This window comes from Zonotrichia albicollis, chromosome 1 (assembly GCF_047830755.1).
Source record: "Zonotrichia albicollis isolate bZonAlb1 chromosome 1, bZonAlb1.hap1, whole genome shotgun sequence".
In the NCBI taxonomy this organism is placed as follows: domain Eukaryota; kingdom Metazoa; phylum Chordata; class Aves; order Passeriformes; family Passerellidae; genus Zonotrichia; species Zonotrichia albicollis.
The window spans coordinates 12,585,874-12,598,876 of record NC_133819.1 but is presented as its reverse complement, the minus strand read 5'-3'; the positions used below and the strand labels follow the sequence as shown (position 1 = coordinate 12,598,876).

Below are 13,003 nucleotides of genomic sequence, written 5' to 3'. Positions count from 1 at the left end.
GCTGAAAATTAGTAACTGTAAATTAAGGCTTTTAACAGCTTTGCACTTCTCAGATTCCCATCTAACATTTTTTAGAGTGTTAATCTCTGTCATAGTGGGTAACAACACAAGAGAGATTCAGACCTTCATTTCTGATTTCATTTTCTGCTTTCCTTTAAATGGAAACCTCAGATTAGTGCAACAGTTGCTTCCTTTTTTTCCATACCCTGCCTTGAAGAGATCTTACCCACTTTCAGTTTGCAAATGGAAAGTGTTTGTTACAGAACTGCCTTGAATAGTAATAATGTTATTGAATATTCTCATTTTAACAACATAAATTTGAAGTAGTGTTGGCAAACCTGCTCTTGACTTGGATATTATTGTCTTCTTGTAATGGTTGTCATAATCTTCCTTGTCAGCCTGCAGTACATTCCTAGTTAAGCCCTGTGCATGGATATTACAGCTCAGTTTTGCCATTCAGCATTCTAAGTGCACTGTAGGAAATTACCATAATGTATCTGAGAAAAAAGCCAGATTACACAATGGACTGTTCCATCAATGACTTGTTTTCCACAGGCAAACTTTCTCCATTCGGAAGAGCAAACTTAATAATTTTGAAAACCACAGCTACAAATCTAGATCCACTGCCCTCCTGCTTTTGGTAGGAAGCCGCCACTTTTAACAAAAATGTGCTGCCCCACTGCTGTGTCTCGTGATGTAATGGCTCTCTGGATGAATGACTGTTGTGTCTGCAGACAAATCCCACTGTTCACACAAAGAGACTCTGTCCCAAAAACGTTGGACTCTGTGCATGTGTTGAAACCATTCTAAATACACAGAGTTGTTTATTGAATTGTAGGCTCATGCCTAGAACAATAGAATTTAGGAAATAAATCAGACACAGAGCATTACTTTTTTTTTCCTTTTGGATCTGTCAAAATTACGTAGTCTGCAAACGTGCCACTGGAGCAAGTTTGAGTCTCATTGATGTTGATTGGGTGATTGTATGGTGCTGTAAAGTGCTGAACAGAACTCATGTACTCCATAAAGGCTACACAGGATGGTAATTTCATTCAAGCTGATTCAAATGTTAACTGAGTATATCTCAATGGGACCAGGATATTTCTTTCTACAGCTCAGTCATTTCCAATTTTCATGCCAGGAGAGATTGACTGATCTACTTTTCACCTAGAACAGAACGTTTCTTGGAGAGCCAAGATTAAAAAGTGGAGGTCAGACTCACCAGCTTACTGATTTTGGAGACGGCATAAAATTTTCTTTCAATTAGCCAACTACTTTATCTTTGATTGTCCCTGTCATCACTATGGTTTGCAATATTGCCAGTTCCTAACAAGAGTGAGAAACACATAAACCCTTTTTCTCTAGTGATTAAGAATATTGTATGAGTGAAACTACCTCTGCCAATATTTTATGAGACTGCTTATGGTTCCGAAGAGAAATGCAAAACTATTTATGCATTCCAGGCTACAGCTAAGTAACAATCAATTGTGTTTTGAAATTTGCCTGTAAATTAATATAAAAGTTTTACTTACAAATGGCATTACATTCTCCTTTAAAATGAATGTTGCTTTCAGTCAAATGTAAGGAAAATTATGGAAACCTAGCTGGTCAAAGAGAAAACCTAACTTTATTGATCAATGATTTAGATAAAGTGTATTTTTCTTTTTTCATTGCTAGCAAAATAAAGCTAATGTTTAGAATGAAGTTAATGGGTAAATCAATCAGAATTATTAAGCCATGACCAGATCCTATTAGAAAAACTGCTTTTAGAAGTAGAAATTGAACTTAAAGCACTAATTTGTCCCTGTATTCCCTTATCTTCTTCCTAAAATGAAAGGGCAGGAAGTAAACAGACAAACTGTACATGGCTTGCTAAAATCCATTTCTCAGATTTTGCACCCTGATATTGAAGATCAGAGGTTTAAGGATCTTCCTGAGCTAAAGGAGTGATAAGGCTGTTCTTGCATTGTTCTGGTGAGAAAACAAAAGTCTCCACAGACTGTGTTACATGTGTCTTTATCTATTCCCTTAGTTCTAAAGTGTGGGTTACCTGAGGATAAAATACCAAATTCCTTCCTGCTCTGTACAAACACCAGTGACTCTTCTTAGATGCACTATGATTCAAATAGATGGACCCAGGATCTTTTAGTCCACAGATGCCTGACTTTATAGGCAAATTATTAACTCAAAAATCTACACTGAAGTCAATTAAAACCACAAGAATCTGGAATAAATTTGTGATATAAATCCTAGACTTTTTTTATCCTGTCATTCTGAGATACTGGATAAGCAGTTGAAATTGCTAATGGGTGCTTTTAAACCTGAAGGACTTAAGACCATAAGTCCTCTTTGATTTGCACAGACAGAGAATGTATAGAAAATTCTCCTGGTGAAGTAGTTTTACCACGGGTTTTGAATAGAAAGTGTTTTTGTCCTCTACTTCATTGAACATGTGTATTTCATTTAGTAGTGATGAGATTGCATCATGTAACCATCCTGACATCGTAAATTCTTAGCCACAGGCTCTTACTGATGAGACATTTTAAAGTTCTAAGCCTCTGAAAAATTAAACATTTTCATTTCCAATTTGCTTTATTTTAGGAGCTATGAAGTAAATTGCTGTTGCTGTTATTACAGGCACACACCTGACCCTGCTTCCCTTGGCCCTTTGTCCCTGATTATTTTACAACTGTGACACATTCACTGTGAGAGGCAGATGAACATGAGACAAAGGTGTGATGGAAGGGTTCCGGGGTTATGCGATCAACATTATTTTACATTTTGTTTAACTGTTCTGGTGGTGGTATTCCTGCATTTCACAGATTCCTGTGGGTAAATTCTCTATCAGCCTTAAAGGGTTTCCATTTTGAGTGAACTCTGTGACCTGCTCATTTTTGTTCCATATACTATTTTGAAAATGAACCTTTCTGATAAGATCACTTGTTGCTCAGCAGGTGATTGCTGCACTTCCAGCTGTACAATTCTGATTTATGCTTGCATCAATTCTTGAGCATTAAAAAATAACAATAAAACAAGGAGATACATCCATGGTAGCTGAATATTTATCAGTTCCTAAATTATTTTGAAACTTTTTTTGTATTTAATGTTTTCTGAGGTAACCAGGATCTCTGTGCTTATCAGTGTCTATATACACTGATAAATTTAGTTAAATATTTAGGATATTTCATCACTTCTTTCAGATGATGTAGAAACAAAAAATCAAATTTGAAGATTCCTCGTGAACATAATAGTAGTAGTAGTAATAACAATAACAGTTATAACTTTAAAAAGCAAAAGTATAGGTACATAGAAGAAAAATTGGAATACAAAAGCTATTGAATCTGTATCATTGAAGTACTAATTGAAGGGCAGTGGTTAAACTGTGAGGGAGCTTTTGAATACCAAACACAACAGGAAGTTCTTTTACTTTCAGATGTAATATTGTTACTTAAAAATATCTTTGTCTTTATATGAATAACCTTAAATAGCTATTCTCCCTACTTACTACTTATGAGCAATACTTGAGAAAATAGGTTTTTTAAGTGCATAGATTACCAGAGCTCTCCATTCTGACAGATGGAGACAATTAACTCATTGACTGAAGAGGAAGATTCAAAATGTCCATTTAACAACTTGCTATGGCTACTCAGTCTGTGGATTTTTAAAACAAACCAATCTCCTTTCATGAAATATGTGCAAACATTTATTCTTTGGCTTAAATAGCTGTCATTTTCTCTGGTCTGGATTGAAGGCACTTGAGATGGTATTTCATGTTTGGACTCAAGTGTTTATTGTTTTTTATCAGTAAAACAGTCTCACAACCATGAGCTTGGCAGCTCTTCATTAGAAGGGACAAAATGGCCAACAAGCTCTTTGTACAAGATCTTTTAAGACTGAACTATCCAATTAAGAACTGACACCCTAGAGTATTTTCCCTTCTAACCCAATAACTGATCCCACAGAGCCCACAATGTGGATTTTTCTGCCCAATTACAAAATGCCACCCAAACCCATGAAGAAGGAGGAAGAAGAAGCGTGAAGGAGGAACCCAGGATGACACCCTGTGCCTCCATCTTGCTTCCATCCACAGCATACTAAAATTCCCAAAGCCTAAATTTCTCACCAACTGACACACCCACACTACTCTCTATAATCTATTTCACACTTTTGTGGATTCTGGTCTATCTTGAAGTCTAGGAAACTTTCTCCATGAAGGAGGGACAAAGTCAGTGCTCCCCTGGGGGTCAGGGCACCCCAGAGCAGACAGAGAAATATTCCCAGTGCCCTGGGTTTCCACACTAGTCACTAGTAAAATAGAAGTAACTAATGCATGCAGCAGCTTAGGCTACTGTGCTGAGCATGTTTATGGACATTTTGAAAGCAGACAAATCAAATAAATTAATTTAAAAGGAATTTGTATGTCAAAAGTCCAACATGTGCTATATGGAAAATGGAATCTCTTAGCAAAATTCAGAAGTGCAAATCCCAAGGCCTTGTAGAGTTAAGCACTTTTTGAGTAAGACTGTTGACAGGAAAAAAAAAAAAAAGGAGATGTCTAGGTAACTTCAAAAAGACAGATATAATGTTGGTAGTTATTGCTTTTGGCTTAGTAAGCAGTTTTTTAACACTAAAAAAAATATACATTAGCCTATATATTTAAATTGTTTGTTGTCTTTCATATTTTCCTCTTTTTACAGCTAATTTTATCTCCTAGAAAAAACAATGTCTGAATAAGAAAATAGCAAGCAAATTTGGAGTTGCTTATGGTAAAATATAAGAGCCAAGGCTGCTGCACTGACAAAGAAAATTGCATTTTTAGTTTTTGTAAGTATGTTGACCAGATGTCCTTGAATTTAATTTATTAAAGCCAACACTCTTGGAGTTGCTAAATAATTTATAGAGACATCATTGCAGAATTTTGCACTTGGTGACTTATTGAATCATTTTTTATTAATACATGACTTTTAATTAAATATTTAAAGCTTCACTACCATATATAATTTCTTTAGGGAAAAATATCTTGTAATCAATATGTTTCAAATATTGTATCAATAATCACAACACATTGTGGTGCCATACTCACAGACATTTCTGTCATTATTCCAATGAAATGAAGTCATTTCTAAATAACACTTAACATTGAACATGATGGACAATAAATGGACATAAATTTCAGTTTCTTATTTCATAAGAGAATTAAATGTAAAATTTTGTAATATTTTTTTCCTAAAAATCTAGCTATTGAATTCTTACATTAGCATAAAATTATATTGTTCTGTTTTCTTTCTTCTTGTGTTTTGTTTTGGATCTTGTTCACATAAATCCTCTTATAGGCTCACATACCCCTTACCACTGTTAAGCACTCACATTTAGGGTTTGATTGTGGAATAATCTGAATTTTCAGAAACCAAGTAGGCTGACTTGGTGATGCAAAATAGAAAAAGGTTGAAAACTGGTTTGTGACCATAAAGAATTTGCAATCTCAGCATCTATTTCTTTCTTCAAAAACTTTCTGATTTTATTTCAACACCTGCCCATCTTTTGCTATGAAAAGATTTTTGTCTCTTCTCAGGTTACAAAACCATCCATAGAAGGTGTTAATTCCTATATTCAGATATAAGCAAACCCTTAGAAGATGGAAGGTTATTTTCAATAACACTGAGAGCAAACTGATCCTATCAAAACCAATTATGAAATTTTCCTAAGATTATCAAGTATGCATTGAATGTAAAAATTTGGCAACATGTTGGGTTTGCTCTGAGTAATTTTGTTTATTGACCATGTTGATTCACTTTAAACAATGCAATCCTAAATCTAAAAATTGTACAGGTCCAAGTCGTAAGGTCACACAGATGCCTGAACTTTCATTTCTAAAGTATTCAGCAAGTAAACACTACAGTTGTATGCTATACATTATTCAACTAGAAAACCTGTTGGTTTGACTACATATTATAATGATGTTTGTGTGGATTTTCTCAAGAACACTTAGCAACTGCAACAAAAAAATCTCTCCTTTTTGTACATAGGTTTGCTTAGTACTGTAGTTTCCATGGAAACTACTAGAAATAGCAATTTCATTCTAACCTTTACAAACCCACTGTGAGCTTTTTCATTTCAACTTTTTTCTTTTTTTCTTTAATAAACTCTTAAACTCTAACTAGTTAGAACAAATAATATTGATGTGGATTATTATTTATTAGGATATTCTCTTTATTTTTTTTGCTCAAATAAAAAATTATTCTATCATTGTCCTTTTACTGCCAAATGATATGAAGCAATGTAATTTTTGAAAAATATTGTTTAAATTGACTGTCACTATGAACAGTTTTGATTAAGTTTTGTACTGCATTTTAGCTCTCTGATAGGATGAGTCACACAGAAAAATTCTATACCTAACTCTTAGCATTATTAAAATAGCTGCAGCTGGGAGGTGTCACTCCATCATGAATGAATGACAAAGTAAAAAAACCAAAAAATTTTTCCTCTGCAAGGAAGCTTCTCAATGAAAATACTGGTAAACAAATCTGAGAAAAAAGGAAACAGATGCTTAGTGATAAGAATGTGCTTGTTCTGACAGGGAACACCACCCGTGTGCATATGTGATGTGTTGAATATGTGTGTCTGCAGGGGGAACTTATTCAGCTGCTTCCTGGCTACATTCAAGAATGAACCAGTAAAATAAGATTTGCTTTTCAGCTGGGAAATGACACTTTGATTCTGTGTTATAAAGGAAATGTCCCTTTTGTCCTCTAGTGTAAATTACTCTTTAGGAATTCAAGTTGGCTCTGGTGCAGCCGGGATCTGGAGAAATTATTTTTCAAGACTCAGAAGATGTGCACTGTTGCAAAAACAAGCAAGTGGCAATGGGTACCTAATTTAAAAAATTGAGTGGCCACCAAGGATGGAACTGGTAGCAAATTTTCTGGAGCTTGATTAACTTTTTGGTCTAGTCAATTCTTTAAGGCTATTCACAAAGAGATCATGCAGAAATTCCAGGGACCATGTTATGTTTAACATAGCCTGAGTTATTTCAAATGGCAAAATACTTTTCCATTAAGTATTCTATGCAAATCATGAAGTAGTTAACAAGAGAAGCTACAGGAATATTAATCAGACTGATATTGCCTTTACCAAGGTTGAAAACTTGGGTACATTTTAGTGGGCAATTTCAACTTATGACTGATAGGGTTGAACCTCGGTAATTTAGGAAGCACCTGTGTGGCATGTCCATATCTTTTAACAAAATGAGATGTATCTTAAATCTTCACATAACATATATAGTCCTACTGCAGAAGACAATTGCCACTGTGGACTTCCATTTCCTGGCTGGAAAGCAGTTTGAAAACATAGTGCCCAGTTTTGAAAGAAGAGATCAGGTACTGCTGTTTGGATGAAAAATTTTGACATTTTCCATTTTAGCAAGGGCTGATATCTTGCTTAGTGAGCTGTCTTGATTGTTGCATGTGTTATCCTCTGCTTTTGATCCCTCTTAGAAGAAATATTTCCCAGAATATTTTATTGATGATGGTGTGGAAAGCAGATGTGAAGGGCTCATTCTGTAATCCCAGAAATGTGCATATGGTATCTGCAAAATGTCTTTATCTGTCTCTGGTGGCCACATTTGTAATGATTTATTGTATACAGAAAACAAAAGATCTTTTTGCATAGTATACAAATATTACCATTTGCATATTGCTCTCCAGGTAATGGATTAATGTGTTTTTCTCTTTCCTTGAGTCATAACAATGATAGTGTTTTAAATCTGGTTTCTGCCTTCTTCAGAAATTTTAGATTTTTCACTATGATTCTTTAAAGACAGAATACAAACTCTTTTGGTCAGATCACATGAGTACTGTATGGTCTCTGAACTAAATAGTACCATCTGATTTCTACTTTCTATGCTTTGTTTAGCCCTGAGACCAAAATTATTGTTTAGTTCATGCTTGGGTTCAAAGTAAAGCACATCCAGTGTGAAAACTACTTATGGAAGCACAGAAATTCGGACACAAACTTTTATTGCTTTAAAAGGCATAGAAGAATTTTTGGCTCCCTTATCAGTATAACCTGCATCAGCTGGGCTTCTATTGAGACCATATTAGTCACAGGTAATAAAGAACAGCACTGAGTAAATAAACTCTTTCCTGCAGATGCAAACCAAAGATCCTAGGCTTGGGATTAAGCTTCCTTGTAACTGTACAGTTAAATGTGCTTGAATCTTACACTTCAATCAATGGAACTCATCTTTCGAGGCTTGAGGGTAGAGATGGTGAGCTCTCACAGTTGTGATATTCTGAGAAAAGTTGATCTAATCTCTACTGTTGTTTCTTCTTTTGCCTTTTCCTTGAACCATGTGATAGGCATCTGTTAACAGCAATACATCTGCAGTAAACTGGGAGTAGGATCTCTCTCTCAAACACATATGGGTATAACTTGATCAAGATGAATCAAAATTTCAGCCTGCTTTCTTCTCTGATGTTACTCTTTGCAGCTATAAGTTAGGGCACAATTTTGTCTTTTTTTTTTTTTTTTTTATTCGATCAAAGTAAAAAGTTTACCTGCAGCTCCATAATAAAGTTTGAGTCCCTGAGGTACAAATTCAATCTCTGGTGCTAACCAGGCTTTAGAGAAAAGACTACAAGGAAAATAACATCTGTTGAACAGCTCCTGGACAGGGTTCATGTTGGAACAAAGTGCTAAAGTCCTCCCTCAACATTGTTAACTTCTATGCTCAAGGCAAAAGAACAGACAGTGACTTTACCTCAAAACCAGAGTTAGGATTAAAATAACACTGAGTTTCAAGGCCCATAGGTGACAAATTCCTTCTCTTAAAATGATATTCAGCACAACCAAGGTTGTGGCTGATCCCTCTTCAGTCATCTCCCACAAGAAGGAGTTGGAATAAGAACTTTTGTCTGCTCTCCACAAACATGCTTGGAGTAGCAATATAGAAATGCTTGCAGAGAAATATAAAGGTGCCTTAAAGGCCTTTGAGGAGCAGTGAAGGCAATATTTCCAAGTTCTCTGCATCACTCTTGCCATCAGCAGTGATTTAATTTCACAGAGGGAAGGATGGGAGATGTCGTAAGGAGACACTTTGGGGGTCAGTGTATAAGACTGGGTCACAGCAGCCATAACTGTGTATGTCTGTGGTTCAGGTTTTCTTTCAGAACCATAAACTAAACTGAACAAAACAGTACTTGTGGAGGGCTAAAACAAAGGTTTAACCGCATACAAAAGTGTCAATTGATTTTTACCTTTCAACATTTGGGCTGAAAGTAGCATTGATTACTGGCACCTTGTGCTTTGAGAATGGTAACATCTGCACAGCCAAAATTTGTCACTGCTCAAAATGTCAGTACATGATGTGATAAAAAGTTTTAGAGCTTTGAAATAAGATACATTTTTATGTGATTTTAACAACACATCTCTGAGTCCTGAAAAGACATGGTGACAGAAGCAAAAACCTTCAGATAGAGACAGCAGAAGCTCCTTGTTATAACCTGCCACTGAGTTAATATTAGACCTCGTGCCTTTTTCAGCACAAAAATAATCCATTGCATTCTAACACAATTGATGCTTACAACAGATGCACATTAAGTTGGACTGCAAAGAAACATTTTAGATAAACAAATCTCCTTGCTAGAGTCAAAGGATAATTTAAAAAAATGACACAATTTATATGAAGACATCTCTATTCCTGCCGCATGGAATTCCTAAAAAAGATTACTTCAACAGTTATATAGTTTCCTATATATGAATTATTTTCTAATTCAACTAAAATCATCTCCATTTGAATGTCTAACTGAGACAGGAATGTGATCTTAAATTTAAAATAAAAAAAAAAAAGAAAGCATAAGAACAAAAATTTTTACTTAACATCTAATCATTCCTTTAAAAAATTTTTGCAGTGTTAGTGGGATTTGGTATTCACACAAAGTTGCCCTAGTTTGAGGTTAGCACAGTTAGCTCCCAGAAAGATGAGAATTTTCTATCACTGAAAGTCAGCATAAGTGGACTTCAGTTTCCCCATGATAGCTATGACAGAAAATGTTTTAATGAAGGAGTTGTAATAACCCTGTGAACTGTGGGACCTGGAAAAATACACTCCTTCTGATTTCTCTCATGCAAAATGGCAATGAGGGAAACAGAGGAGGAGGATGAGATACCTTCTTATTCTGTGGTGTATTGCTTCCTAATTTTATGCTTACTTTGATAAGAAAAAATAATTTAGATAAAAAATTCAGAGCTAAAGAAATTTTAAACTTCTCTGTTTATATTAACTTCTTATACAAACCTTTTTGTACTTGAGGTTAATTTAGATTTGTGGCTTTGGGGAACAGTTCAGTAGTCATCCATAAAGTTTCAGTTTAGGGGGGAGAATTTTAGATAAGACATACAATTATCTTAAAGTCTGATTTCACAACCTGTTTTGGGAGAAGAGATACTGCTAACACATCACTATCCTGTGATGTCAGATTGGTGTCTATAATGAATTCTTCTCAAGGTGTATTTGTCATAAATTACAATTATCTTTTAGTGATGGATATATTTAGCAAGTGAGCAGTTACTCCAAGAAGATTAATGCTACAGACATGGAACAGGATGGGAAAAAAGGGCTGATCAAGCAGAAATGCTGAGAGTTCTGTAAAGGAATATAAATGTAACAGAACCTTTTTAATCTTTGTGTTAAAAGGTATGATATCCCTGTGTTTAACTGAATGGGATTTTTTTAAGTGCAAGGTAAAGCCTTCCACAGGAACTCTGCTATAAGCTTGTGATTTCTTGTGCGCTTTGAATTGGAAACTAAAAATGTCTTTTTTCATCAGCTATCAAATCTTCTTTTATTTTTATTTTATTATTCTATTTAGGACTGGACTAGCATCTTATATGCTGGGTTGGCTTTGCTCAGGAAGATTAAAATTCCATAAATTTCTGGGAGCACTGATGAAAACTTTCCTTTTCATTAACATGCCTTATTTCCTTCTCACTCCTTATTAATGCTGTCCCACCTGAAGACAGTCAATATCACTACGTGCACTGCTATTAATACAGCCTGTTTCCCAAGCATATGGGAAAATAAACTTTAGGACAAAAATCTATGGAAGTTAATATTCCCCTTCCCAGCCCCTATGCTGATCAAGCAATGAGCAATGTGACATGCTTCTCTCCAGTGTGAAAGCTGTTCATGTCATCATTGGGCATCCAGCTGTGGTGGTACACCTCAGCTCTTAATATAGCACTTTTTAAAAATCACATTTTAGGCATGGAAAAAAACAGAAAGGCTTGTCCCTTTTGATCATCTCTTCCAGTTTGGGAAGGCCTTGGTTGGAAGTGTTGCATTTTATTTTTGGCAGGGTTTCATTTGCACAGATAAATGTAATGATATCTATTCTATCCAGATGAAGGTATTTGACAGTTGCTTGCATGTTTGATAACTTTGTAGGGACACAGCAAGAGATATCTGGTATTCTACAACAAATAATAGCTTGCATTGCTTTGTATTTTTTTCCATTGTATTCAATTGAAACTTAAAACACTTGAATCCAGGTGTTATACTTTTCTGAGATTGTCCATCCTATTCTCTTTTGTAACTCCTTATGACATTTAAAGACAAAGACTGTATGATCTCTTTAGAGGAAATTTAAAATAAGCATAATATCTATTTCTTCCTAAAGTATTAAAAATACATTGAATACTGTAGTACCACCACAGATTATATCTACTGTTTCCAGTTTTCTTCATATAGCCTAACCAAAGTCCTAGATCTTCTTCATGTCCTTATTCAGTTAATAGCTCCAGGTCTAGGTTGTCTTTTAATTCTTTCTTCTGTCCTATTAGTGTTACTATTCTCAGACCAAACAAACTAAGCTAACTGCTAAACTCCTCTGTGATCCTTTAACAAAAGTTCAAGATTGCCTCAGACTGCTTTCCAGAAAACCTATAGCTAGAAAATACAATAGAAAAATCCATGTTCTTAATGTGACTGCAAGCAGTTTTCCTCCTCTTTAGTGTCTCCCTTGGGCACAGTGTCTGCTTTGACCTTAGGAGGTGTAACTGCAGCTGGAACTGCTCTATTAGCACAGCTGGAAGATGGGTGTAGTGCTGCAGTGGAATTGCAGAGGTGACTGCAGATAAACAGATCTGGGCATCTGCTAGCAAATGTTAGCTCAGATGCACAGGGTGGTCTTGTTTGGGGGTGACAAATGATGCTCATGTAGCAAATTACTTTTGTGAGATACCCAGTCCTGTCTGTGGTATGAGAATTCTGAATCAGAATTTGGTTTGATTCTAGTCATACAGTTTATTTTGAAAACAATGTAAAAAAGTCCTTCATTAACTTAAAGAATATTTAATATTCTTATATTAAGTATCCTTCAGACACTTAGAGAATTAAAAGCCATATCACCTTGCTTTGTAGTCAGGTGGCATTTCTCCAGTTTTAATCATTATCAGATCATTGACCCCACTGAAGGGAAAACAGTGGATGTGGCAATGAAATGACAAAAAACCAAAAAGTGTACAAATGGAGATCATAAAACTGACATGAAAAAAAACAGCAAAACCATAGAAGAGGTAATCTTTTTTCCTTATTCCTTGAAGTACAGTTGCTATTTTGGGCTTGATGAGCCAAGAAAAAGTTGAAGTATTTATTTACCATAAGATACATGATAATCTTCATTAGAACTTGGCCAGATTATCTGTAAAGAATAATGAATTCTTTCAGATATATTTAAATGCTTTATTGGCTCTAGGCCATAAATTTTTGGTCTTTTCAAAAATCAAAGCTTGCAGCAAGCAGTGTCATCTCATACAAGAAAAACCTTTTAAACTTGATTCCACAAGGTCACCCTATCTCAAAAAAAAAAAAAAAAGCCCTGGGGAAAAAAACTAAAGGTAGAAAAGAAGCATAAGATTACCAGACAAAATATTAAATAGTTAAAGCTTTTTGGCTTAGAAAATACTGAGTGAGAAGCACAGTTTTGAAGGTCTTTTGAAGGTTGCA

At 35.1% G+C, this 13,003-nt stretch overlaps 1 long non-coding RNA gene across 3 annotated transcripts in view; it reads left to right on the top strand.

Moving 5' to 3' along the window:
* Window positions 1-13,003, top strand: part of LOC113459985 (uncharacterized) — an 81,538-nt gene that overhangs the window by 43,695 nt on the left and 24,840 nt on the right. Inside the window, exon 4 of one of the 3 annotated variants that reach the window (XR_003381604.2) lies at window positions 4,698-4,824. The exons of the other annotated variants lie outside the window; for them this stretch is intronic. This is a non-coding gene — a long non-coding RNA (uncharacterized LOC113459985). The remainder of the gene's footprint in view (window positions 1-4,697; window positions 4,825-13,003) is intronic. 3 annotated transcript variants of the gene reach the window in all.